Source organism: Oncorhynchus keta, unplaced genomic scaffold (genome assembly GCF_023373465.1).
Source record: "Oncorhynchus keta strain PuntledgeMale-10-30-2019 unplaced genomic scaffold, Oket_V2 Un_contig_18528_pilon_pilon, whole genome shotgun sequence".
Classification (NCBI taxonomy): domain Eukaryota; kingdom Metazoa; phylum Chordata; class Actinopteri; order Salmoniformes; family Salmonidae; genus Oncorhynchus; species Oncorhynchus keta.
Genome location: NW_026280966.1, coordinates 1 through 27,500, shown reverse-complemented (window position 1 = coordinate 27,500; position 27,500 = coordinate 1). Strand labels below are relative to the sequence as shown.

The 27,500-nt window shown below is 42.5% G+C and overlaps 2 long non-coding RNA genes and 2 pseudogenes across 29 annotated transcripts; 3 read left to right on the top strand and 1 right to left on the bottom strand.

Annotated features, from left to right (window-relative positions):
• LOC118383431 (serine/threonine-protein kinase 10-like) overlaps window positions 1-233 on the top strand; it is a 13,176-nt pseudogene extending 12,943 nt beyond the window's left edge.
• Window positions 234-308: 75 nt separating this feature from the next.
• LOC127920164 (uncharacterized) lies at window positions 309-4,386 on the top strand. 24 transcript variants are annotated; one of them, XR_008105285.1, is made up of 6 exons: window positions 309-1,554; window positions 1,637-1,719; window positions 1,802-1,883; window positions 1,966-2,625; window positions 2,790-3,367; window positions 3,448-4,386. It is a non-coding gene; the product is annotated as an uncharacterized LOC127920164 (long non-coding RNA). The 24 variants fall into 24 exon arrangements; XR_008105296.1 differs by having other exon boundaries at window positions 1,802-1,965; window positions 2,048-2,625; XR_008105297.1 differs by having other exon boundaries at window positions 1,802-2,047; window positions 2,131-2,625.
• A 4,051-nt stretch (window positions 4,387-8,437) lies between these two features.
• Window positions 8,438-26,767, bottom strand: LOC127920162 (GTPase IMAP family member 8-like; annotated as a pseudogene).
• On the top strand, window positions 14,694-15,694 carry LOC127920163 (uncharacterized). Of its 5 annotated transcripts, none has more exons than XR_008105279.1 (5): window positions 14,694-14,953; window positions 15,082-15,177; window positions 15,209-15,336; window positions 15,370-15,433; window positions 15,621-15,694. It is a non-coding gene; the product is annotated as an uncharacterized LOC127920163 (long non-coding RNA). The 5 variants fall into 5 exon arrangements; XR_008105277.1 differs by having other exon boundaries at window positions 15,018-15,177; XR_008105275.1 differs by having other exon boundaries at window positions 14,986-15,177.
• Window positions 26,768-27,500: the final 733 nt, after the last annotated feature.

The following is a 27,500-nucleotide window of genomic DNA, read 5'->3' as shown; positions in this document are numbered from 1 at the left end:
ACTGAATGGAACGGTGTGTACTTTCATCTTTATACAAACATGAACCTTTTACTGTCATAACATGACATAATCATACCAATCCTCATCTTTCCTTTCACATTCAATCCCTGTTCTTCAATAAATACAAACATTAACCAGACTTTTACTGTCATAACATGACATAATCATACCAATCCTCATCTTTCCTTTCACATTCAATCCCTGTTCTTCAATAAATACAAACATTAACCAGACTTTTACTGTCATAACATGACATAATCATACCAATCCTCATCTTTCCTTTCATTCAATCCCTGTTCTTCAATAAATACAAACATTAACCAGACTTTTTACTGTCATAACATGACATAATCATACCAATCCTCATCTTTCCTTTCACATTCAATCCCTGTTCTTCAATAAATACAAACATTAACCAGACTTTTACTGTCATAACATGACATAATCATACCAATCCTCATCTTTCCTTTCACATTCAATCCCTGTTCTTCAATAAATACAAACATTAACTAGACTTTTACTGTCATAACATGACATAATCATACCAATCCTCATCTTTCCTTTCACATTCAATCCCTGTTCTTCAATAAATACAAACATTAACCAGACTTTTACTGTCATAACATGACATAATCATACCAATCCTCATCTTTCCTTTCACATTCAATCCCTGTTCTTCAATAAATACAAACATTAACCAGACTTTTACTGTCATAACATGACATAATCATACCAATCCTAATCTTTCCTTTCACATTCAATCCCTGTTCTTCAATAAATACAAACATTAACCAGACTTTTACTGTCATAACATGACATAATCATACCAATCCTCATCTTTCCTTTCACATTCAATCCCTGTTCTTCAATAAATACAAAAACATGCTGATTATTACCTAACTGGGTCGTTGATTGTAGACTTTACTATCTGTAGGAAGGTAATTGACTCTGGATAAAAAAATATGCTGTCTGTTTCTATGACTGTATATGGCTCAGCTAATGATAAACATACCCTAACCCTCCTTTGAGCTTCAGTCACCAGCACCATCTCTCACCTAAATTCAGTTTGTTTTCTGGTCATTAGTGTCCACTGTCCACCAATGTTATTTAAGCAATAACACACAAGGGGGTGTTGGAGCCTAGTGGTTAGAGCGTTGGGCCATTAACCGAAAGGTTGCAGATTGAATCCCCGAGCTGACAAGGTAAAAATCTGTTGTTCTGCCCCTAAACAAGGCAGTTAACCCAATGTTCCTAGGCTGTCATTGTAAAAAATATTTTTTTCTTAACTGACTTCCCAGGTAAGGAAATAAATAATATATATATACATACTACGGTCTGCTATACCATGGCTGTCAGCCAATCAGTATTCACGACTCCAACCACCCAGTTTATAATAAAGAAGGATTCTGGAAAATATGCTGTCTGTTTCTATGACTGTGTCATGACTCTCCTGTGAGGATCTGAAGGATCAGGTTAGAGTGGGTCTGCTCTACAGCCTGTTCTCTCTCGTAGAGGGGAATGTCATGACTCTCCTGTGACGATCTGAAGGATCAGGTTAGAGTGGGTCTGCTCTACAGCCTGCTCTCTCTCGTAGAGGGGAATGTCATGACTCTCCTGTGAGGATCTGAAGGATCAGGTTAGAGTGGGTCTGCTCTACAGCCTGTTCTCTCTCGTAGAGGGGGAATGTCATGACTCTCCTGTGACGATCTGAAGGATCAGGTTAGAGTGGGTCTGCTCTACAGCCTGTTCTCTCTCGTAGAGGGGAATGTCATGACTCTCCTGTGACGATCTGAAGCATCAGGTTAGAGTGGGTCTGCTCTACAGCCTGCTCTCTCTCGTAGAGGGGAATGTCATGACTCTCCTGTGACGATCTGAAGGATCAGGTTAGAGTGGGTCTGCTCTACAGCCTGCTCTCTCTCGTAGAGGGGAATGTCATGACTCTCCTGTGACATTCTGAAGGATCAGGTTAGAGTGGGTCTGCTCTACAGCCTGCTCTCTCTCGTAGAGGGGAATGTCATGACTCTCCTGTGACGATCTGAAGGATCAGGTTAGAGTGGGTCTGCTCTACAGCCTGCTCTCTCTCGTAGAGGGGGAATGTCATGACTCTCCTGTGATGATCTGAAGGATCAGGTTAGAGTGGGTCTGCTCTACAGCCTGCTCTCTCTCGTAGAGGGGGAATGTCATGACTCTCCTGTGACGATCTGAAGGATCAGGTTAGAGTGGGTCTGCTCTACAGCCTGCTCTCTCTCGTAGAGAGGAATGTCATGACTCTCCTGTGATGATGTGAAGGATCAGGTTAGAGTGGGTCTGCTCTACAGCCTGCTCTCTCTCGTAGAGAGGAATGTCATGACTCTCCTGTGACGATCTGAAGGATCAGGTTAGAGTGGGTCTGCTCTACAGCCTGCTCTCTCTCGTAGAGGGGAATGTCATGACTCTCCTGTGACGATCTGAAGGATCAGGTTAGAGTGGGTCTGCTCTACAGCCTGCTCTCTCTCGTAGAGGGGGAATGTCATGACTCTCCTGTGATGATCTGAAGGATCAGGTTAGAGTGGGTCTGCTCTACAGCCTGCTCTCTCTCGTAGAGGGGGAATGTCATGACTCTCCTGTGACGATCTGAAGGATCAGGTTAGAGTGGGTCTGCTCTACAGCCTGCTCTCTCTCGTAGAGGGAATGTCATGACTCTCCTGTGACGATCTGAAGGATCAGGTTAGAGTGGGTCTGCTCTACAGCCTGTTCTCTCTCGTAGAGGGGGAATGTCATGACTCTCCTGTGATGATGTGAAGGATCAGGTTAGAGTGGGTCTGCTCTACAGCCTGCTCTCTCTCGTAGAGGGGGAATGTCATGACTCTCCTGTGATGATCTGAAGGATCAGGTTAGAGTGGGTCTGCTCTACAGCCTGCTCTCTCTCGTAGAGGGGGAATGTCATGACTCTCCTGTGACGATCTGAAGGATCAGGTTAGAGTGGGTCTGCTCTACAGCCTGCTCTCTCTCGTAGAGGGGGAATGTCATGACTCTCCTGTGATGATCTGAAGGATCAGGTTAGAGTGGGTCTGCTCTACAGCCTGCTCTCTCTCGTAGAGGGGGAATGTCATGACTCTCCTGTGACGATCTGAAGGATCAGGTTAGAGTGGGTCTGCTCTACAGCCTGCTCTCTCTCGTAGAGAGGAATGTCATGACTCTCCTGTGACGATCTGAAGGATCAGGTTAGAGTGGGTCTGCTCTACAGCCTGCTCTCTCTCATAGAGAGGAATGTCATGACTCTCCTGTGACGATCTGAAGGATCAGGTTAGAGTGGGTCTGCTCTACAGCCTGCTCTCTCTCATAGAGAGGAATGTCATGACTCTCCTGTGACGATCTGAAGGATCAGGTTAGAGTGGGTCTGCTCTACAGCCTGCTCTCTCTGTGAGAGGAATGTCATGACTCTCCTGTGACGATCTGAAGGATCAGGTTAGAGTGGGTCTGCTCTACAGCCTGCTCTCTCTCGTAGAGGGGAATGTCATGACTCTCCTGTGACGATCTGAAGGATCAGGTTAGAGTGGGTCTGCTCTACAGCCTGTTCTCTCTCGTAGAGGGGGAGAGCGGGAAGTCGGCTGTTTTCTGGTCGGTCATAAAATACGCTGCCCCTATGCTCTGTAGTGTTCGAGTTTGGAATGTAAACTGTGGAATACAGAGAGACACTTGGACATCAAAAGTTTGATTAATTAAACAATATTTCTACTTTTGAGAATGTGGCAATGGTCCGTGGACACTAAGGGACAGTCATGACGAGCGTGTTTCATTTGGTGACCTCATGAAGAACAGGAAACACACATTACTGAATCTCTGTTTGTGGACACTTTCAAGGTTTACATCTACATTTTGTGAAACGTATGTGATTAAACATGAAACTATTTGTGAAAAGATGTAATGTGATGTTAACCTTCAAAATGAGAGAATTGTCTTCCATGTAAAGTATTAACCAGGTCAGTGGCCACGTGATCATAGACATTACGTCAGCGTCATGGACCACCCTTTTCTCAGACGTGTATAAAACCCACTCCTGGCGAAATTTACATTAGACCAGACAGCGTGCAGCGATGGCTACACAGCTGGAAATGGTTCAAATCTGAGACTATAGATGACTACAGAATAAGAGCAAATACTAGCTGTTCATGTGTAAACCATTAGCATTTCAATGAATATAATTATCGACTGTGCGTAGTGAATCCATTTTGTCTTTCCCGCTCTTTTATCTGTCCCCACCCCTTTCCATTGTCTACCAAGCCGTCATACCGGTTTAGCCCACCTAGGGACTTATCAATGCATTGTGTTAGTAACCAATAACTGTTTGTTTGTTATGTATTCCTGTGATTATTTAGTTAGTTAGTAAATAAATAATTAAGCCAATTTGTATATCGCTGATTCATCATTTAGGCTAGGGTTCGTGCAGATATCCAAGGGTTTGCGACTTTCAATAATGTGAACTGATGAGGTAATAATGATACATTAATACAAGACTGTACTCGATTTGGAAAATAGAGACTATAAAAATGTCCAATGTGGTGCCCTGACTTCCTAGTTAATTAAAGTTTGCATGATTAGTTTAATCACATAATTACACATAGAGAATTTATTTGATAAAAAAAGCAGTCTTCACATGTAATGATAGTCACAGACACGACAACTTTTTTATGGCTCAGCTAATGTTAAAACGTACCCTAACCCTCCTTTGAGCTTCAGTCACCAGCACCATCTCCCACCTAAACTAATGTTTTTCTGTTCATTAGTGTCCACTGTTCACCAATGTTATTAACTTAGTACGCCTCATCCCGCATGCGGGATCGTGACTACAGCCTCAAGCTCATTACCATAACGCAACGTTAGCGATTTCTAAAAATCGCAAATGAAATGAAATAAATATGCCTGCTCTCAAGCTTATCCTTTTCTTAACAATCCTGTCGTCTCAGATTTTGAAAATATGCTTTAGAACCAGAGAAAATCAATAATTTGTGTAAGAGTGGTGATAGCTAGCTTAGCATTTAGCGTTAGCATTTAGCACGCAACATATTCACAAAAACCAGCAAAGGGATCAAATAAAATAATTTACCTTTGAAGAACTTCAGATGTTTCAATGAGGAGACTCTCAGTTACATAGCAGATGTCCAGTTTTTCCTGAAAGATTCTTGTGTAGGACACATCGTTCCGTTTGTTACTATGCATTTGGCTACCGAAACTAACCGAAAATTCAGACACCTACACGTCAAACTTTTTTCCGAATTAACTCCATAATATCGACTGAAACATGGAAAACGTTGTTTGAATCAATCCCTCAAGGTGTTTTGTCATATATCTCTTCATTGAAATGGCAGTCCTAGAAGCCTTCTTTGTTCTCTGATTCGGATGGAAAAATACTGGTAGCTGACTTTTGCGCACCAATTTCCACGCAGACACCGTGCGGGACACTTGGCATTGTAGTCTCTTATGGTCAATCTTCCAATGATATGCCTACAAATACGTCACAATGCTGCAGACACCTTGGGGAAACGCTAGAAAGTGTCCGTTCATTCCTGTCGCATTCACAGCCATATAAGGCGATCATGGAAAACGTACCTTCAGAAATCCTGTTCATTTCCTGGTCGCTCAAACATCTTGGTTTTGCCTGAAGCTTTTGTTCAACGGCACTCACAGTGAAAATCTTTGCAGTTCTGGAAACGTCAGAGTGTCTTCTTTCCAAAGCTATCAATTCCAAGCATAGTCGAGCATCTTTTCGTGACAAAATATTGCGCTTAAAACGGGCACGTGTTTTTATCCAAAAATGAAATACTGCCCCTATAGGACTAACAGGAGAATGGTTCCCACCTTCTGGTTGCTTTCCTGGTTTCATGGCTACTTGTGCTCGTCTCATCCTGTTTGTTTGCCAACATCAGACTTGTTTTGTTTGTATTTACATATGAGATGTAATTCACTCTCTACTTGCTGACGTAAAATGAAATCATCCACAATTCTAGTGAGTTTTCCCTCTGGTATTTTATTGAGACTCAGAGAACTACAATGTACAAGAGATTCAGGACAGTTATGCCCTTTTATACAATGGGTGGGTCTAATCCTGAATGCTGATTGGTTAAAACTGCATTCCAGTTCGTGTCTATTCCACAAGTAAACAGCTCTGAATACTGTCTGTGATTTAAGGAATGATGATGCAGGAACATCACAGACAGAGTTTGAATTCCTCTCACACACAAACTTAAGGTAGATTTGATTTGATTTGATTGTATTATTAAGCGTCTTCAGAATGCCCACATCGGTTTATAAGACAATGTATTCATCATACCTAATTGCATTTACAGTGTTAATAGTCTTGAAAATCCAGAACTAAAATATTGCCTGCTTTTATTTATTTATCCCTTATTCTATCAGGTATATTGACTGAGAACTCATTCTCATTTACAGCGACAACCTGGGATGAATGAGCCAATTGTAAGCTGAGGGTGATTAGGTGACCATGATGGTATGAGGGCCAGATTGGGAATTTAGCCTGGACACCAGGGTTAACACGCCTACTCTTATGATAAGTGCCATGGGATATTTTAGTGAACACAGAGAGTCAGGACACTGTTTAAACATCCCATCCAAAAGACAGCAATGTCCCCAATCACTGCCCTGGGGACCAGAGGAAAGGCTGCCTCCTACTGGCCCTCCAACACCACTTCCAGCAGGAGCTAGTCTCCCATCCAGGGACTGACCAGGACCAACGCTGCTTAGCATCAGAAGCAAGCCAGCTGTGGGATGCAGGGTGGTTTGCTGCTGGCTGAATGTTGTCAGTTCTGGTCCTTCTGTGGCTCAGTTGGTAGAGCATGGCGCTTGTAACGCCAGGGTAGTGGGTTCGATTCCCGGGACCACCCATACGTAGAATGTATGCACACATGACTGTAAGTCGCTTTGGATAAAAGCGTCAGCTAAATGGCATATATTATTATTATTATTAGTTCTGGATGGAGAGGTATGAGAAGAGAGAGAATGTATGAGAAAAGAGAGAATAAATAGTCCTGTGAGCTCCAATGGGGTTTCAAATTTACCCCCAAAGAGGATCCACTTTTTATTACGTTCAGACTGTATAATAGGGAAACAATACACATATACTAATCACAATATTTCACATTGTATATTGTGGTAGAAAGGCCTATATATGTTGTGATATCAATTCATTCCTCCTGCTGTCCTCATAGCAGCCTATATATGTTGTGATATCAATTAATTCCTCCTGCTGTCCTCATAGCAGCCTATATATGTTGTGATATCAATTAATTCCTCCTGCTGTCCTCATAGCAGGCTATATATGTTGTGATATCAATATCCCCTCATAGCAGCCACTGGGTTACTCCTGCTGGTCCTCATAGCAGCCTTCCATGCTGTCCTCCTAGGGCTATGGGATATCAATTAATTCCTCCTGCTTCACTCATAGCAGGCTGGGATATCCGAGTCACTGGGTTACTGGTGGTCTTCCATGTCTAGGATGGGTGCTTCACCACTGACGTGGTCTTCCTGTCTTGTGCCCCTTGTCTTGTGGGGGGAGGTTTAAGTATGCTCTCTCTTTTTCTCTCTTTCTTTCTTTCTTTCTTTCTTTTTTCTCTCTCTCTCTCGGAGGACCTGAGCGCTCGGACCATGTCTCAGGACTACCTGGCCTGATGACTCCTCGCTGTCCCCAGTCCACCTGGTCATGCTGCTGCTCCAGTTTCAACTGTTCTGCCTGCGGCTATGGAACCCTCACCTGTTCACCGGATGTGCTGCCTGTCCCGGACCTGCCGTTTTCAACTCTCTAGAGACAGCAGGAGCGGTTGAGATACCCTCAATGATGGGCTATGAAAAGCCAACTGACATTTACTCCTGAGGTGGTGACCTGTTGCACCCTCTACAACCACTGTGATTATTATTATTTGACCCTGCTGGTCATCTATGAACATCTTGGCCATGTTCTGTTATAATCTCCACCGCACAGCCCTCAGAGCCTGGTTCCTCTCGAGGTTTGTAATCTAGATAGTGAAACTATAAGGCAGACAGTCACTCTGACATAATACAGGGAGGAAACGTGTTCTAAAACATATCAGAGAAATGTAATAAAAACATTAGTCATCAGTCAGACTCTTTACTTCTCTTTATTAAGTGTTCATGAATGTTATTCCTGAACACATGATAAAATAAATAGATCACTGGACACCCAGAGAAATACTTAAGGGAACAGATTTAAGACAATTTTTATGTATCTATCTATCTATCTATCTATCTATCTATCTATCTATCTATCTATCTATCTATCTATCTATCTATCTATCTATCTATCTATCTATCTATCTATCTATCTATCTATCTATAAAACCATCTATCAATCAATCATTCAATCTATGTTTCTGTTGTTAGGTCTTGTTCGGCCTCGTTTACACAGGTAACCTAATTCTGATCTTTACACGGGCAGCCTAATTCTGATCTTTACACAGGCAGACAAATTCTGATATTTACACAGGCAGACAAATTCTGCCCAATTATTGATAATAGATCGGATTGGTCAAAAAGACCAATTAGTGGCAAAAGATCAGAATTGTGTTGCCAGTGTAAAAACAGCCTTAATGAGGTATACAGTATGTGATTGTTATACAGCTACGGAGACGGGTGTTTTAGCTCCACACCTTCCATTCTTTAGACAGATAGCCGTTATTCCACTGGCTGCTCCCAGCACCAGTAGGAGTGGAGCTAGAGCCAGGGCCACTGTGGTATCAGCAGCAGCTGCTATGATCACCCCTACTACTACACACACTACTGTTACTGCTAGAGCGATGTGAGATTCCTCTTTTATCTACCTTCTCCCTTTTCTCTTCCTCCTTTTCTTTCTCTATCTCGACCTTTACCTCTTCTTTTAACTTTCTCTCCTCCTCCTCCCTCTGTCTTTCTCCTCCTCCCTGCTCCTCTCCTCCGCCTCTCTGATCTTCCTCTGAGCCTTCTGGTACATCTCGTTGGTGTAGTGCTCTCCTCCATTCAGCTCCACCATCTCTTTGATCTTCTCCAGCAGCTCTGGGACCTGAGCCGGGTCGTCTTTGGCGTCGTTGTTGAACGAGTGATACCCGCCTCCTAACGTGATGGAGAGTCTCCGCAGCTCTTTACACATCTTCAGAGAATCTGTCACCTGTTTCCCCTTCAGCTGGTCTTTACAGGTGAACAGCAAGATGGTGTACATGGAGGCGTCCTCTCCGAAGTTCTCCTGGATCCACCTCACGGCGTTCCTCTCCTCCTCTGTGAACCTCACCCCCAGCCTGATCACCAGCAGGAAGGCGTGGGGGCCCGGGACGGACATGTTAACGCACTCCTCTATTTTCTCCTTCACCTCTTCGTCCGACCGGGCTGTGTCGAAGAGGCCCGGCGTGTCAACCACATGAACCGTCGTCCCGTTGACCTCTCCACTCTGTCTCTCACACTGTCCGGTCACTGACGCAGGGGAAGAGTCCACTTTAAATACATTCTTCCCCAGGATGGTGTTTCCTGTTGCGCTCTTCCCTGCTCCAGTCTTCCCTAGCAACACAATCCTCAGGTCAGCGGTCAAACCAGACCCTGTAAAAACCACACAGATAAAGACAATGTAGCTTCCAGTAACTATAGCAACAACAACAAAACATTTAAAGTAACTCAACTATCACGCTGTAAAATAGAGATAATGTATGTTGATTCATTTAATTCATTCAATTGATTCAATGATTCATTCAATGATTATTTTAACCATAACCATCCTGCTCAAAGTAACTAGTAGAGTTAGTATTATAAGTTGCCCAGCTGTAATGTGTGGTGTGTTGTTTTAACTCAACCATGAGAGACCATAACATCACAGTCCAAACAGAGTACATACCATCATGATTTGACTCAACCATTAGAGACCATAACATCACTGTCCAAACAGAGTACATACCATCATGATTTGACTCAACCATTAGAGACCATAACATCACAGTCCAAACAGAGTACATACCATCATGATTTGACTCAACTATTAGAGACCATAACATCACAGTCCAAACAGAGTACATACCATCATGATTTGACTCAACCATTAGAGACCATAACATCACTGTCCAAACAGAGTACATACCATCATGATTTGACTCAACCATTAGAGACCATAACATCACTGTCCAAACAGAGTACATACCATCATGATTTGACTCAACCATTAGAGACCATAACATCACATCCAAACAGAGTACATACCATCATGATTTGACTCAACTATTAGAGACCATAACATCACAGTCCAAACAGAGTACATACCATCATGATTTGACTCAACTATTAGAGACCATAACATCACAGTCCAAACAGAGTACATACCATCATGATTTGACTCAACCATTAGAGACCATAACATCACAGTCCAAACAGAGTACATACCATCATGATTTGACTCAACCATTAGAGACCATAACATCACTGTCCAAACAGAGTACATACCATCATGATTTGACTCAACCATTAGAGACCATAACATCACTGTCCAAACAGAGTACATACCATCATGATTTGACTCAACCATTAGAGACCATAACATCACTGTCCAAACAGAGTACATACCATCATGATTTGACTCAACCATTAGAGACTATAACATCACAGTCCAAACAGAGTACATACCATCATGATTTGACTCAACCATTAGAGACCATAACATCACAGTCCAAACAGAGTACATACCATCATGATTTGACTCAACTATTAGAGACCATAACATCACTGTCCAAACAGAGTACATACCATCATGATTTGACTCAACCATTAGAGACCATAACATCACAGTCCAAACAGAGTACATACCATCATGATTTGACTCAACCATTAGAGACAATAACATCACTGTCCAAACAGAGTACATACCATCATGATTTGACTCAACCATTAGACTATAACATCACAGTCCAAACAGAGTACATACCATCATGATTTGACTCAACTATTAGAGACCATAACATCACAGTCCAAACAGAGTACATACCATCATGATTTGACTCAACCATTAGAGACCATAACATCACTGTCCAAACAGAGTACATACCATCATGATTTGACTCAACCATTAGAGACCATAACATCACTGTCCAAACAGAGTACATACCATCATGATTTGACTCAACCATTAGAGACCATAACATCACAGTCCAAACAGAGTACATACCATCATGATTTGACTCAACTATTAGAGACCATAACATCACAGTCCAAACAGAGTACATACCATCATGATTTGACTCAACCATTAGAGACCATAACATCACAGTCCAAACAGAGTACATACCATCATGATTTGACTCAACCATTAGAGACCATAACATCACAGTCCAAACAGAGTACATACCATCATGATTTGACTCAACCATTAGAGACCATAACATCACTGTCCAAACAGAGTACATACCATCAAACAGAGTGATTTGACTCAACCATTAGAGACCATAACATCACAGTCCAAACAGAGTACATACCATCATGATTTGACTCAACCATTAGAGACCATAACATCACTGTCCAAACAGAGTACATACCATCATGATTTGACTCAACCATTAGAGACCAATAACATCACTGTCCAAACAGAGTACATACCATCATGATTTGACTCAACCATTAGAGACCATAACATCACAGTCCAAACAGAGTACATACCATCATGATTTGACTCAACCATTAGAGACCATAACATCACAGTCCAAACAGAGTACATACCATCATGATTTGACTCAACCATTAGAGACCATAACATCACAGTCCAAACAGAGTACATACCATCATGATTTGACTCAACTATTAGAGACCATAACATCACAGTCCAAACAGAGTACATACCATCATGATTTGACTCAACCATTAGAGACCATAACATCACTGTCCAAACAGAGTACATACCATCATGATTTGACTCAACCATTAGAGACTATAACATCACAGTTTGACCAAACAGAGTACATACCATCATGATTTGACTCAACTATTAGAGACCATAACATCACAGTCCAAACAGAGTACATACCATCATGATTTGACTCAACTATTAGAGACCATAACATCACAGTCCAAACAGAGTACATACCATCATGATTTGACTCAACCATTAGAGACCATAACATCACTGTCCAAACAGAGTACATACCATCATGATTTGACTCAACCATTAGAGACCATAACATCACTGTCCAAACAGAGTACATACCATCATGATTTGACTCAACCATTAGAGACCATAACATCACAGTCCAAACAGAGTACATACCATCATGATTTGACTCAACTATTAGAGACCATAACATCACAGTCCAAACAGAGTACATACCATCATGATTTGACTCAACCATTAGAGACCATAACATCACAGTCCAAACAGAGTACATACCATCATGATTTGACTCAACCATTAGAGACCATAACATCACAGTCCAAACAGAGTACATACCATCATGATTTGACTCAACCATTAGAGACCATAACATCACTGTCAAACAGAGTACATACCATCATGATTTGACTCAACCATTAGAGACCATAACATCACAGTCCATCATGATTTGACTCAACCATTAGAGACCATAACATCACAGTCCAAACAGAGTCATGATTTGACTCAACCATTAGAGACCATAACATCACTGTCCAAACAGAGTACATACCATCATGATTTGACTCAACCATTAGAGACCATAACATCACTGTCCAAACAGAGTACATACCATCATGATTTGACTCAACCATTAGAGACCATAACATCACTGTCCAAACAGAGTACATACCATCATGATTTGACTCAACCATTAGAGACCATAACATCACAGTCCAAACAGAGTACATACCATCATGATTTGACTCAACCATTAGAGACCATAACATCACAGTCCAAACAGAGTACATACCATCATGATTTGACTCAACCATTAGAGACCATAACATCACTGTCCAAACAGAGTACATACCATCATGATTTGACTCAACCATTAGAGACCATAACATCACTGTCCAAACAGAGTACATACATCATGATTTGACTCAACTATTAGAGACCATAACATCACTGTCCAAACAGAGTACATACCATCATGATTTGACTCAACCATTAGAGACCATAACATCACTGTCCAAACAGAGTACATACCATCATGATTTGACTCAACCATTAGAGACCATAACATCACTGTCCAAACAGAGTACATACCATCATGATTTGACTCAACCATTAGAGACCATAACATCACTGTCCAAACAGAGTACATACCATCATGATTTGACTCAACCATTAGAGACCATAACATCACTGTCCAAACAGAGTACATACCATCATGATTTGACTCAACCATTAGAGACCATAACATCACTGTCCAAACAGAGTACATACCATCATGATTTGACTCAACCATTAGAGACCATAACATCACAGTCCAAACAGAGTACATACCATCATGATTTGACTCAACCATTAGAGACCATAACATCACAGTCCAAACAGAGTACATACCATCATGATTTGACTCAACCATTAGAGACCATAACATCACAGTCCAAACAGAGTACATACCATCATGATTTGACTCAACCATTAGAGACCATAACATCACAGTCCAAACAGAGTACATACCATCATGATTTGACTCAACTATTAGAGACCATAACATCACAGTCCAAACAGAGTACATACCATCATGATTTGACTCAACCATTAGAGACCATAACATCACTGTCCAAACAGAGTACATACCATCATGATTTGACTCAACCATTAGAGACCATAACATCACTGTCCAAACAGAGTACATACCATCATGATTTGACTCAACTATTAGAGACCATAACATCACTGTCCAAACAGAGTACATACCATCATGATTTGACTCAACCATTAGAGACCATAACATCACTGTCCAAACAGAGTACATACCATCATGATTTGACTCAACCATTAGAGACCATAACATCACTGTCCAAACAGAGTACATACCATCATGATTTGACTCAACTATTAGAGACCATAACATCACAGTCCAAACAGAGTACATACCATCATGATTTGACTCAACCATTAGAGACCATAACATCACAGTCCAAACAGAGTACATACCATCATGATTTGACTCAACCATTAGAGACCATAACATCACTGTCCAAACAGAGTACATACCATCATGATTTGACTCAACCATTAGAGACCATAACATCACTGTCCAAACAGAGTACATACCATCATGATTTGACTCAACTATTAGAGACCATAACATCACAGTCCAAACAGAGTACATACCATCATGATTTGACCCATTAGAGACCATAACATCACTGTCAAACAGAGTACATACCATCATGATCTGACTCAACCATTAGAGACCATAACATCACTGTCCAAACAGAGTACATACCATCATGATTTGTTGCGCCACACCCATCAGACTCAGGCTGCCGTTTCAGCTCCATCTCTCTCAGTGGTGTAGCTGTTAGATAACATACAAGTATATTTCAGTTCAGTGTAAAACAGTCTTGTATTAGCTGAAGTACAGAATCATTGTGATAGCTACGAGTGTTCCAGGTTGAATTAACAGTTCAGTCTGCTACATCCTTCTCAAACAGTTCATGTATATGAGGTTTCATTATATAAGATAAGATATTAAACCAAATGTTTTACCTTCAGTCATGGTTCTGTCCTCTTTGCCAATATATTGTCAAATGTCACCAGCTCGTTCAGCTCCCTCTGCCTGCGTTGAACCAGCTCTTTCAGCTCCTCTGCCTGCGTTGAACCAGCTCTTTCAGCTCCCTCTGCCTACGTTGAACCAGCTCTTCAGGTCCTCTGCCTGCGTTGAACCAGCTCTTTCAGGTCCTCTGCCTGCGTTGAACCAGCTCTTTCAGGTCCTCTGCCTGCGTTGAACCAGCTCTTTCAGGTCCTCTGCCTGCGTTGAACCAGCTCTTTCAGGTCCTCTGTCTGCGTTGAACCAGCTCTTTCAGCTCCTCTGCCTGCGTTGAACCAGCTCTTTCAGGTCCTCTGCCTGCGTTGAACCAGCTCTTTCAGGTCCTCTGCCTGCCTTGAACCAGCTCTTTCAGGTCCTCTGCCTGCGTTGAACCAGCTCTTTCAGCTCCTCTGTCTGCGTTGAACCAGCTCTTTCAGGTCCTCTGCCTGCCTTGAACCAGCTCTTTCAGGTCCTCTGCCTGCGTTGAACCAGCTCTTCAGGTCCTCTGCCTGCGTTGAACCAGCTCTTTCAGGTCCTCTGCCTGCGTTGAACCAGCTCTTTCAGGTCCTCTGCCTGCGTTGAACCAGCTCTTTCAGGTCCTCTGTCTGCGTTGAACCAGCTCTTTCAGGTCCCTCTGCCTGCGTTGAACCAGCTCTTTCAGGTCCTCTGCCTGCGTTGAACCAGCTCTTTCAGGTCCTCTGTCTGCGTTGAACCAGCTCTTTCAGGTCCTCTGCCTGCTGAACCAGCTCTTTCAGCTCCTCTGCCTACGTTGAACCAGCTCTTTCAGCTCCTCTGCCTGCGTTGAACCAGCTCTTTCAGGTCCTCTGTCTGCGTTGAACCAGCTCTTTCAGGTCCTCTGCCTTTGAACCAGCTCTTTCAGGTCCTCTGTCTGCGTTGAACCAGCTCTTTCAGCTCCTCTGTCTGCCTTGAACCAGCTCTTTCAGGTCCTCTGCCTGCGTTGAACCAGCTCTTTCAGGTCCCCTGCCTGCGTTGAACCAGCGGTCTGAGTACTGACGTTTTCTCACAAACAAAGAAAGGAATATCCTGTGCATCTGGCAGAATGGAGGGAGGTTCCTGCTTCCCTGGATTGTCTACAGTTCTGACAAACATGGCCTGTGTCCCAAACGGCACCCTATTCCCTTTATAGTCTGCTACTGTAGAGCAGGGCCCTGGTCGAAAGTAGTGCACTATAGGAAACAGAGTGCCATTTGGGATGAACACGTGGACTGTTTCTTAAAACTTCCCTACCCTCTGCATCCCCTAGCCCCAATCCCCCAGGGACTGGAGTAGATCTGAAAGGCTTGGGTAGGTATCAGCAGTATGGTGGAAGTTCCACCTAACCTATCAGAAGGCAAGGTGGAGTCACTACCATGTTGCTTATACCTGTCCAACTCCTCCAGATCTACAGGAAGTATGTAGGCTGAAGTAATGAGGCTAGGGGTTGGTTGTAAGGACCAGGCTAGAGATCAGGCTAGGGGTTGGTTGTAAGGGGCCAGGCCTAGGGGCCAGGGCTAAGGGCCATGCCAAGGCAAGGCTAAGGGCGTGGAGACCCAAGAGGGTGGGTAGTGATAATGTAGGCCAAGTTCTGAAGAATGAATGACAGATTTGAATACATATAGAGTTGATTCAACCATGTACAACAATGCATATAGCTGTCGGATATTAATTGAATCACTGTTTTGTTGCTGAGAATTTTCCTGCTTTGTGATTAACATAAATGAACTGAAAACCCACACTAACATGTGATCATATTAACACTATTTTACAGTACTGCAGTACTTTAGTCCAGCTAATAGCCTAACCACCGATCAAGCAACATTATCGACAAAACTTTAAAATCCGGTTTCGCAGTGTTATTTTGCAAATTAAGATTTTACATCAAATTAAGATTTTACATCTGTACATGATGTCAGGATTTGGCCAGGGTTGTTCCGGTTTTTGGTCACTAGATGCCCCCATTGTGCTTTTTGACCTTTTGTTTTCCCTTGATCCCCATTATTATTTGCACCTGTGCCTCGTTTCCCCTGATTGTATTTAAACCCTTAGTTTTCATCAGTTCTTTGCTCTGTGTTTGTATGTTAGCACCCAGCCCTAGTATTCTGTGTACTCTTGTTGATCCCGGTGGACTCGCTTGTGGAATTTTTTTTTTTGTTTGTTTATTTATTTTTGAGTATCTTTGAGGCTTTTTATGTTATACCTTCCACCTTGTGGATTTACCTTTTGTCTTGGAGGATTACCTTTGTTCTTGTGGAATTCCTTTTGAGGTTGTGGAGTTACATGTTTTCCTGAAGGACTTCACTTTTTTACTTCATTAAATACACCGTCTCAAGTACTGCTGTGTCTGCCTCATCTTCTGGGTTCTGCCGACTATTCGTGGCTCAGTTGGCTGTTTCTCACTCCGGAGACCCGGGTTCGTAACCGGGTCCTGACACATGAAAAAAATGATGATTCAAACTTCTCTGACTTTCTGGTGTTGCTGAACCTGAAGTGAAGTAGCTAGACATGTGTTTCTACATCTCTCTCTCAGGATGAGGAGACAGGAGAGACAGGAGGAGGAGGAGAAAGTGAGAGAGAGAGACAGAGTAAGTACATTTGTGGTGTTATAATCATCAACATTACTCTCTCAGCCTCACCCAACAACTCTCTCTCTTTCTCAGGAGAAGGAGAGGATGAGCAGACAGGAGGAGAAAGTGAGAGAGACAGAGTAAGTACATTTGTGTTGTTATAATCATCAACATTACTCTTTCAGCCACACAACAACTGTAACGATTTCCCTTCCAACTACATTTAAAAAATGTAAATATAGTTACTGCACGTTGAGTAGAAACGTATTCAGAACTAGATTAGTGTGGTAAAACATGAGTATACATACTTACCCGACAGACGCACCATGTCCCGTCCTCTAACAACGATTCTGTACACAATAATACACATCATAGAGATATAATTAACTATTAGCAATGTGCACTTCCTGTACGGTAGACAGTTGATTCCTACATGAACTATTAGCAATGTGCACTTCCTGTATGGCAGACAGTTGATTCCAACATGAACTATTAGCAATGTGCACTTCCTGTACGGCAGACAGTTGATTCCAACATGAACTATTAGCAATGTGCACTTCCTGTACGGCAGACAGTTGATTCCAACATGAACTATTAGCAATGTGCACTTCCTGTACGGCAGACAGTTGATTCCAACATGAACTATTAGCAATGTGCACTTCCTGTATGGCAGACAGTTGATTCCAACATGAACTATTAGCAATGTGCACTTCCTGTACGGCAGACAGTTGATTCCAACATGAACTATTAGCAATGTGCACTTCCTGTACGGCAGACAGTTGATTCCAACATGAACTATTAGCAATGTGCACTTCCTGTATGGCAGACAGTTGATTCCAACATGAACTATTAGCAATGTGCACTTCCTGTACGGCAGACAGTTGATTCCAACATGAACTATTAGCAATGTGCACTTCCTGTACGGCAGACAGTTGATTCCAACATGAACTATTAGCAATTTGCACTTCCTGTATGGCAGACGGTTGATTCCAACATGAACTATTAGCAATTTGCACTTCCTGTATGGCAGATGGTTGATGGCTACATTTTCCTAAATTCATTGCACTTTTTTAATTTCCATTTGAGAACTTAAGATCAATGCCCCATGCAAATCAAATTAGCATAAAACTAACATCCCCATAAAAATCAAAATTTAAGCTGGACATGTATGGTTTTTTTTGTGTGCATTGGATGCGTCTCAATCCACCTATATTCTCCTATGTCACGTTTAAAGATAGAGGTGCTTTTATAAGATCTAGAAAACAGTGGTTAGAAAAGGACAGCAGGTATATATTTAATGTGTAAAAGAAGAGGTCATCTGAATATGGCTAGGAGACTCAACATTGATGAGAATAGGTGAACTGAACATGGTTAGGAGACTCAACATTGATGCCATAGTCACTGAGGATAATAAATCAATATTAGACTTCACTGCAAACATTTAGAAGAATTGATACTAATGACTCTTGCCTGATTTAATTCAAATAAATTATTCAGCTCCATTCCTGATGGCAATTCTGTTGATGAGGAATTCAATAAAGTTTGCTGCGAAGATTTGACCACAAAGGAGATCAGATTTGATATCACACAGTTGAAAAATATCACATCCCCTGGTACTGATGGGCAAACCTCTAATTCTTACTTGCCACATTTAAGAAAGCCATGGAAAACGAGAGCTTCCATAGTCATTAAAACAAGGTGTTATAACTCTTATCCCTAAACCACATGAGGATACATTCTTGCTTGATACTTGAAGCCCAATTACACTCAAAAACAAAGATAATATACTAGCTTCCATTCTAGCAAAATGCAAGATATCTGGATTTTTGAAAGACCGTCAAATCTAAAAGGAAATCATCAGGCTGGTCTTGGACTTGATGGAATATAACGATTAATTAGATGACAACGCTGTTATTTTATTATTGGATTTCAAAAATGATACTGTTAGTCATGAGTACATTTTTTAAACATTGGGACGCAGGCCATTTTTTAAACAAAGACCACACATACGTTCTACAGTGACCTCTAAAAGACCACATATACGCTCTACAGTTACCTCTAAAAGACCAGACATACGCTCTACGGTGAACTCTAAAAGACCAGAAAGAGAGGAAGTGTCTAAAACAAGAGCTTGTTTACAAGAAAAGGTCCCTCAGACTCTTGGTCTGTGTAGCCAGGGCTTCCCTATCTGTCTGCTCCTCAAGACAGGAGCACTGGGACCCTGTTCATTTGATCGGGTCCCAGAAATGTGATAGAAAGGAGCAAAAGCTGAAGAATTTAGTTTTTTTATTTTACATTTAAAAAATGGCATCATAATTAGCCACACAAATAAAAACCATAACTTGGCCTGCAGTATTTCTTATTGTCCTGTAGATGGTGTTGGGGTGAGGAGAGGTGGTAGACAAAAAGCAGAATAGGTGGAAGAGAAGGGAGAGAGGTGGTGGACAGAATAGGTGGAAGGGGAGAGAAGGAGAGAGGTGGTGGACAGAATAGGTGGAAGGGGAGAGAGGTGGTGGACAGAATAGGTGGAAGGGGAGAGAGGTGGTGGACAGAATAGGTGGAAGGGGAGAGAGGTGGTGGACAGAATAGGTGGAAGGGGAGAGAGGTGGTGGACAGAATAGGTGGAAGGGGAGAGAGGTGGTGGACAGAATAGGTGGAAGGGGAGAGAGGTGGTGGAAGAGAAGGGGAGAGAGGTGGTGGACAGAATAGGTGGAAGAGAAGAAAGGCTGAGGGAGGTGCTGGACAGAATGAGAGGGAAGAGAGGAGGTGGACAGAATAGGTGGAAGAGAAGAGAAGAAAGGCTGAGGGAGGTGCTGGACAGAATGAGAGGGAAGAGAGGAGGAGGGAGGTGCTGGACATAATGAGAGGGAAGAGAGGAGGAGGGAGGTGCTGGACAGAATGAGAGGGAAGAGAGGAGGGAGGTGCTGGACAGAATGAGAGGGAAGAGAGGAGGAGGGAGGTGCTGGACAGAATAAGAGGGAAGAGAGGAGGAGGGAGGTGCTGGACAGAATAAGAGGGAAGAGAGGAGGGAGGTGCTGGACAGAATGAGAGGGAAGAGAAGAAAGGCGGAGGGAGGTGCTGGACAGAATAAGAGGGAAGAGAGGAGGAGGGAGGTGCTGGACAGAATAAGAGGGAAGAGAGGAGGGAGGTGCTGGACAGAATGAGAGGGAAGAGAAGAAGGCGGAGGGGAGGTGCTGGACAGAATAAGAGGGAAGAGAGGCAGACGGAGGTGCTGGAGATGGAATAGGAAGAAGGAGGTGGAGGTGGGGAAGAATAGGTGGTGGAGGCCCACACTGGGATCTGACAGAACCTGAGTCCTGTGAGTGCTGGTTTGCCCACACGAAGGGATCTGTTACATTGCCTTGATTACCTGAGTCCTGTACTGAGGAATTAACCTGAGACGGGCTTTGTCCGTTAAACAGGGGGAAAGGAGGGGCATCTTTCTTAACTCTACGTGCATAATCTCATCACTTTTATTGAAAGTGAGGCCCAGGAGGCAGCCTCTTCCAAAACGAATGCAATCACTTTTCACCATGTTAACATCAGTTTCCGTTAATTTGCAAGTGGCTGAATCTCAACAGAGAAACCATCCGGCCGAAAGGAAAACGCCCCTCTGTCTCAGGATGTGTCTGATGTCACCTGGACCAAAATAGAATATATACCATGATGTCGCCGTAGCAGTTGATTGATGCCAGCAAGCATTTAGCCTCTCTTGATAAAAACGATATAACATAATGAGCTAATCAGCGTTGAGCTGAAATGTGGCTGTCCTGGTGCAGCAAAACAGCCCCAAGGGATACACAATCAAATCACATCCTAAGAAAAAGGTAATACTCATTAAAAACGTGTTGTGTTTCTGGTCTGTTTGTGTTGATGTCCTGCAGTAGCTGGCTGGCTAATCTTGACCTTTCCTAAGCCATGGATGGAGACTTAGTTTTTGACTTAATTGTCTGTACAGTTCAATGATTATGACAGCATTCTGATCTAACCATAAATTAATATGTTGTACCACTGGCCTGAGAATATTGAAGTTCAATCTTAGCCTAGATGTAGGCTCACTTTAACTAGCTAGCTAACTTAGCTGGTTCATTGTTGCCAATGTGAGGAATTTAAGCTAGCAAGCATTTTAGCTAGGTAGCCTATGACAACAAAGAATGAAAGGTGTACTGTATGACAGAGTCATAGACCGTTTAGCCAACATGAAAGAGAGGAGGATGGCGTTGGCCTCAACTAGTCTACAAGTAGGGCGAGTCAACATGTTTTGTTTTACTTGTGCACACAGACAGAAATCAGTACCAAGGGAAGCCACGTGATATTTAGCAACATTGATTGGACTCAATTGTTTTTGGTATCTTTAAGTGTGTTTTCTGTGTATTATACTATGCAGATGTAGCTTTTCTTGATTTGATGATATTTAAATGTTTAAGTTAAAATGGTGCTGGAATAGCGGAGGCGGTGTTCCTGTTGTCTTTGTGTTGACTTGAGGTAACTTCATGGTTCTAAATCAGTAGTGGTTTAGTAAACTGTAGAAAACATGAACTTGCAGTACACTGTAAGACTGTTCTGTAATTTCAACAGTAAAACACAGTAGAATGCAGTAAAATAACTTCAATGTGTTTTACAGCATTAATGCTGTAGATTGCACTGCATTTATTTCATTTAAAAAAAAAAACTTTATTTAACTAGGAAAGTCAGTTAAGAGCAAATTCTTATTTTCAATGACAGCCTAGGGAACAGTGGTTAACTGGTCTAGGACAGTGGGTTAACTGGTCTAGGGACAGTGGTTAACTGGTCTAGGGACAGTGGGTTAACTGGTCTAGGGAACAGTGGGTTAACTGGTCTAGGGAACAGTGGGTTAACTGGTCTAGGAACAGTGGTTAACGTTTAACTGGTCTAGGAACAGTGGGTTAACTGCCTTGTTCAGGGGCAGAACGACAGATTTTTACCTTGTCAGCTCAGGGATTTGGTCTTGTAACCTTTCAGTTACGGGTCAACACTCTAACCACTAGGCTACCCTGCATCATGGGTAAAATTATACTGTTGTTAACTGTAAATGTAAGCCTCCTATAAAAATTACTCTAACGTACTGTATTTCTTTACAGTAGTACCTGAACACTGCTGTAGTTGGCGGCGCCAAACGGTCTGTGGTTTGTGTGTGAGAGAGAGAAAGAGCTGAATCTCATAGATGAGACCAAGACTGTTCTCAGGCAGCTCTGCCGGCTTGACTAGCAGAAGATACTTTTCGCAGCAGGTTACGAAAATTAACGAATAGGATAATTAGGTAAAGGTTAGGGAAAGCTAAAATACTAACAATGTCCCCGACGCGACTCGAATCTATCTACAACCAGGCCTGCCTGAGAACAGACTTGATGTCCACTAATGCGATGCTCCTTGCCAGCGGTCTGTGAGGGAAAACTCATGAGAAATAAGCTTTCTGTTCTACTCTAGCTATTTTATTGTTTTGGAAAAGTCGCCTAAATATTTTTTGTGCAGCTGATTAGTATGTAGTAATTCCATATACTATATTCTTCTATATACCAGGTTTCTCACTAAGATACAACTGGTTTTCTGTGGCTCAGTTGGTACATAAGCCAGGGTAGTGGGTTCGATCCCGGGACCACCCATACGTAGAATGGCAATACATGACTGTAAGTCTTTGGATACGTTGCTAAATAGCTTGTTTGCTTGTTTGGATTGTGTTAGCTAACAGTAGCCAAGGATTGACATCTGTTGCATTGATCTGTTGCCCTGAATCACCCAGTGTGTTCTTCTTAAACCAGTGTAGGCATGGAGGGGTTCAAGATGCAATTAAACACCAACTGCCTGTCTCACCCGATGTGTTCTTCTTAAACCAGGTGTAGGCATGGAGGGTCTTCTGTTAAGCACCAACTGCCTGTCTCACCCAGTGTGTTCTTCTTAAACCAGGTGTAGGCATGGAGAGTCTTCCAGTGTGTGCCTGTCTCACCCAGTGTGTTCTTCTTAAACCAGGCATGGAGGGTCTTCAAGATGCAATTAAACACCAACTGCCTGTCTCACCCAGTGTGTTCTTCTTAAACCAGTGTAGGCATGGAGGGTCTTCAAGATGCAATTAAACACCAACTGCCTGTCTCACCCAGTGTGTTCTGCTTAAACCAGTGTAGGCATGGAGGGTCTTCAAGATGCAATTAAACACCAACTGCCTGTCTCACCCAGTGTGTTCTGCTTAAACCAGTGTAGGCATGGAGGGTCTTCAAGATGCAATTAAACACCAACTGCCTGTCTCACTCAGTGTGTTCTTCTTAAACCAGGCATGGAGGGTCTTCAAGATGCAATTAAACACCAATTGCCGAAGGGTTGGAGCATTTGGTGAGATCTTTGTCAGAGCATCTGAGGGGCCAAATGTTGTAGTGGAGAATATTAAAGACCTTGAATATGTTCAACAGGAAGATATAAAAATACCATTTAGCAAAGACGCTTTTATCCAAAGCGACTTACAGTCATGTGTGCATACATTCTACGTATGGGTGGTCCCGAATCGAACCCACTACCCTGGCGTTACAAGCGCCATGCTCTCCCAGAAGTGCCACATAAAATACCATTTGACACCAATATAGTGCGGGGAATTGCTTCAGTCCTTCAACCAAAGAGGTGAGATCTTGATTGATGAATGTAACATATTTATATAATTGTTATGAAAAAGGTGCCATCTAGAAGGTCAAATGGTTGTCTGTCCCCATAGGAGAACCTTTTGAAGATCCCTTTCTGATTCAGGTAACGTTACATGTATAACCCTTTTGGTTCCAGGTAGAACTCTTCTGGGTTCCATGTAGAACCCTTTCCACAGAGGGTTCTACATGGAAACAAAAAAAAGGGTTCTACCTGGAAACAAAACAGGTTCTCCTATGGGGACAGACAAAGAACCCTTTCGGAACCCTTTTTCTGTGTGTACACACACACACACAAGGTTAAAAAGGTTTGTAAATAGTTAATTTGTTTGCCCTCAAAATAAATGGTTTATGCTATGAGGGGGAGCGAGACAAATGTCATAAAAGGGACAGAAATGCCAAAAATACATAAAAGTACAAAATAATACAAATGTTTGTTTGTTTGTCTTCTTGTGCTGGTATGGAGTGCAGCACATAGCCTAACAATGGTTTATTTGTCATTTTTAAAAGAAAATGAAGAAAGGATATTATCTGTAACAATGGATAGGACTCTTGTCCTCCTCCAAGCATCAGTGACCTCCAGGACCAGTGGCCTTTCCTTTCACCAAGTTATGGCTCTGCCACCACTTCAAAACCCTCCCTGGCGTCGTGATTGACAGTCGCCTGACTCAAACTCTCCCGAACAAGAGTAAGAGAATTGTCAACATTTTTAAAAGCCAAAAGACCATTCTGCCATTCTTCTGTTGATGACCCACTTCAGAGGAGGATTGGTCCTGTTTCTCTTGGCAGATGTAAAGAATAGTGTTTTAAGACTTATAAAGTCAATATGATTAATGGTGTTTATACTCTACTATTACACATGATATTTTTAATGTTTTGTGATTTTAGATCACTGCAACTTCCGGGTTGATGTCGGTGCGAATTCCTTTGATTTCATATCCAACATTTTTATGCAAGTAAAGTCCAGGTCAGATAAAGAATGTTATGACAGGAATGGAAACAAAAATTCAAACATAATTTGGGCAGGTAGTGTTCTCTGGCATCCTCCAAACCCAGATTCATCTGTCGGACTACCAGATGGTGAAGCTTGATTCAACACTCCAGAGAACGTGTTTCCACTGCTCCAGAGTCCAATGGCGATGAGCTTTACCCACTCCAGCCGACGCTTTGCGTATGGTGATCTTAGGCTTGTGTGTGCGGCTGCTCGGAAGGCCATGGAAACCTATTTCATGAAGCTCGGCCGAACAGCTCCTGTGCTGGCGTTGCTTCCAGAGAGCCGTTTGGAACTTCGGTAATGAACGTTGCAACCGAGGACAGAGCCGCGGCTCAGCTGTTGTTGCTCCTGTTGTTGCTCCGTTTCTACTTCACAATAACAGCACTTACACAGTTGACCAGGGCAGCTCAAGCAGGGATGACATTTCAAGAACTGACTTGTTGGAAAGGTGTCATCCTATGACAGTGGCATGTTGAAAGTCACTGAGCTCTTCCAGTAAGGCCATTCTACTGCCAATATTTGTCTGTAGAGATTGCATGGCTGTCTGCTCGATTTTTATAAATCTGTCAGCAACGGGGTGTGGCTGAAATAGCCGAAACCACTCATTTGAAGGGGTGTCCACATACTTTTGTATATATAGTGTATATTTATTGAATATCTTATCAATTAAAATAGCCAATTTGGGTGCAATCAATTTGCTTAATTTCTCAGTGATCAAATTATACCCCCCAAAAAAATAGCTTAAACTAATCTTAACTTCAGAAAAATCTGAGATGGTGAAATCCTATTCCTCATGCTCTTTTGGGTCAGAACCACCCCAATTGAAATAAGCATCCATGCATTGATAACCTTCAAAAATGGCTGATACAGACCCTGCTGCTAACCACAATGGAGATGAGAATTTGTATCCCCACCCCAATACAGCCGAACTGACCAATGCTGATATCTTGCATCGAGACAATATTTCTTCTCTTCTGATCCTTTCTCTCTCCTTCTGTTGCCTCTCTTTCTCTCTCTTATCCTCTTCCTGTTTCTTCCTCTCCTCCTCTTCTTCGATCTTCCTCTGGGCCTCTTCGATCTTCCTCTGGGCCTCCTGGTACATCTCGTTGGTGTAGTGTTTTCCTCCATTCTTCTTCACCATCTCCTCTATCTTCTTCAGCAGCTCTGGGACCTGACTGTTGTGTTTTCTCTTGTCATTGTTTAGGGAGTGATATCTGCCCCCACAGATATTGATGAGTTTCCGTAACTCTTTGCTCTGAGCCAGAAACTCTTCCACTGATTTACCCTCCAGTTGATCTCCATGTGTGAACAGCAAGATGGTGTACATTGAGGCTTCTTCTCCAAAGTTCTCCTGGATCCACTTCACAGTGTTCCTCTCCTCCTCTGTGAACCTCACCCCCAATCTAATCACCAGCAGGAACACATGGGGTCCTGGTACTGACATGTAGATGGCCTTTTCTATTTCACTTTTCATTTCCGTATCAGTCAATTTTGTGTCAAAGAGTCCTGGTGTGTCAATCACATTGATCTTCTTTCCAGCCACCATTCCACTCTGCTTCATACAGTGTGAGGTAACAGACTCAGGGGAGGAGTCTTCTTTAAACCCCTCCCACCCCAGGATGGTGTTTCCTGTTGCGCTCTTCCCTGATCCAGTCTTCCCCACCAGAACTATCCTCAGGTCAGAGAGCTGCCCTGAAACTGGAAACAGACAAGAAGTGCTTGAGTTGATAGTGGCTTGATTAAAGGCTTCTGAAAACTGTGTGTGTGTGTGTGTGTGTGCACCTTGGCATTGACCAGTGAAGTATTGCAGACAGAGTGTCAACAGGAACAGAATCCTTCCTCTTCCTCGTTTCATTTCTACTACTGCAGCCAATCAAAAACATGGAAACAGATGATGACCTCGTTACAAAATACAAAGTCCACATTTCTTCAGTGACTCATCTGGGAGTGTTTGGCAGAGGTCCAATGTTTACAGATGAGAATAAACTAAATTATATTGTTTTCTCAGCTATTTGACTTTCAAATGATAAACTATGAAACTACAAACTATAAAAAGAGTAATGTGGTATAACTGTGGATAAATAGTACATTCCTTAACAACGTAGCCTACATCAGGTGAACATAATGTGCTCATATGGGGCGTATCAAATGACATTCTAAACATGGTTATTATTCTACCGCTGCCTGTCTGCTGCTGTTAAGACCAGATAGACCAGTTAGAGGTCGTGTTCCATTACCATCAAACATCACATCTACTGTGTTGACAGACAGGAACAGTTCAGACAATAATTAAGTGGAATCAGTATAACTGAAACCAGTGCTAAATGTGTAAATCAGGAGGTGTCTGAACACAAAGCATAGTGTTCCTCTGTTCCTCTGCTCAGATGTTGCTGACACCAGATCTTACAACACCTGGATAGGTATTTTACATATCAGCTAACCACATGTGTTTTAGCGATCCGTCAGTCAACCAATGGTTGATACATGCAACGTCTAAGCAGTTTGACCTTAGTCAGTACTGACAAAAAACCTGCAGGTGTGTCCCTCACAGCAACAACCTGCTATAAGACGGCTGTTGACCCAAGGTACA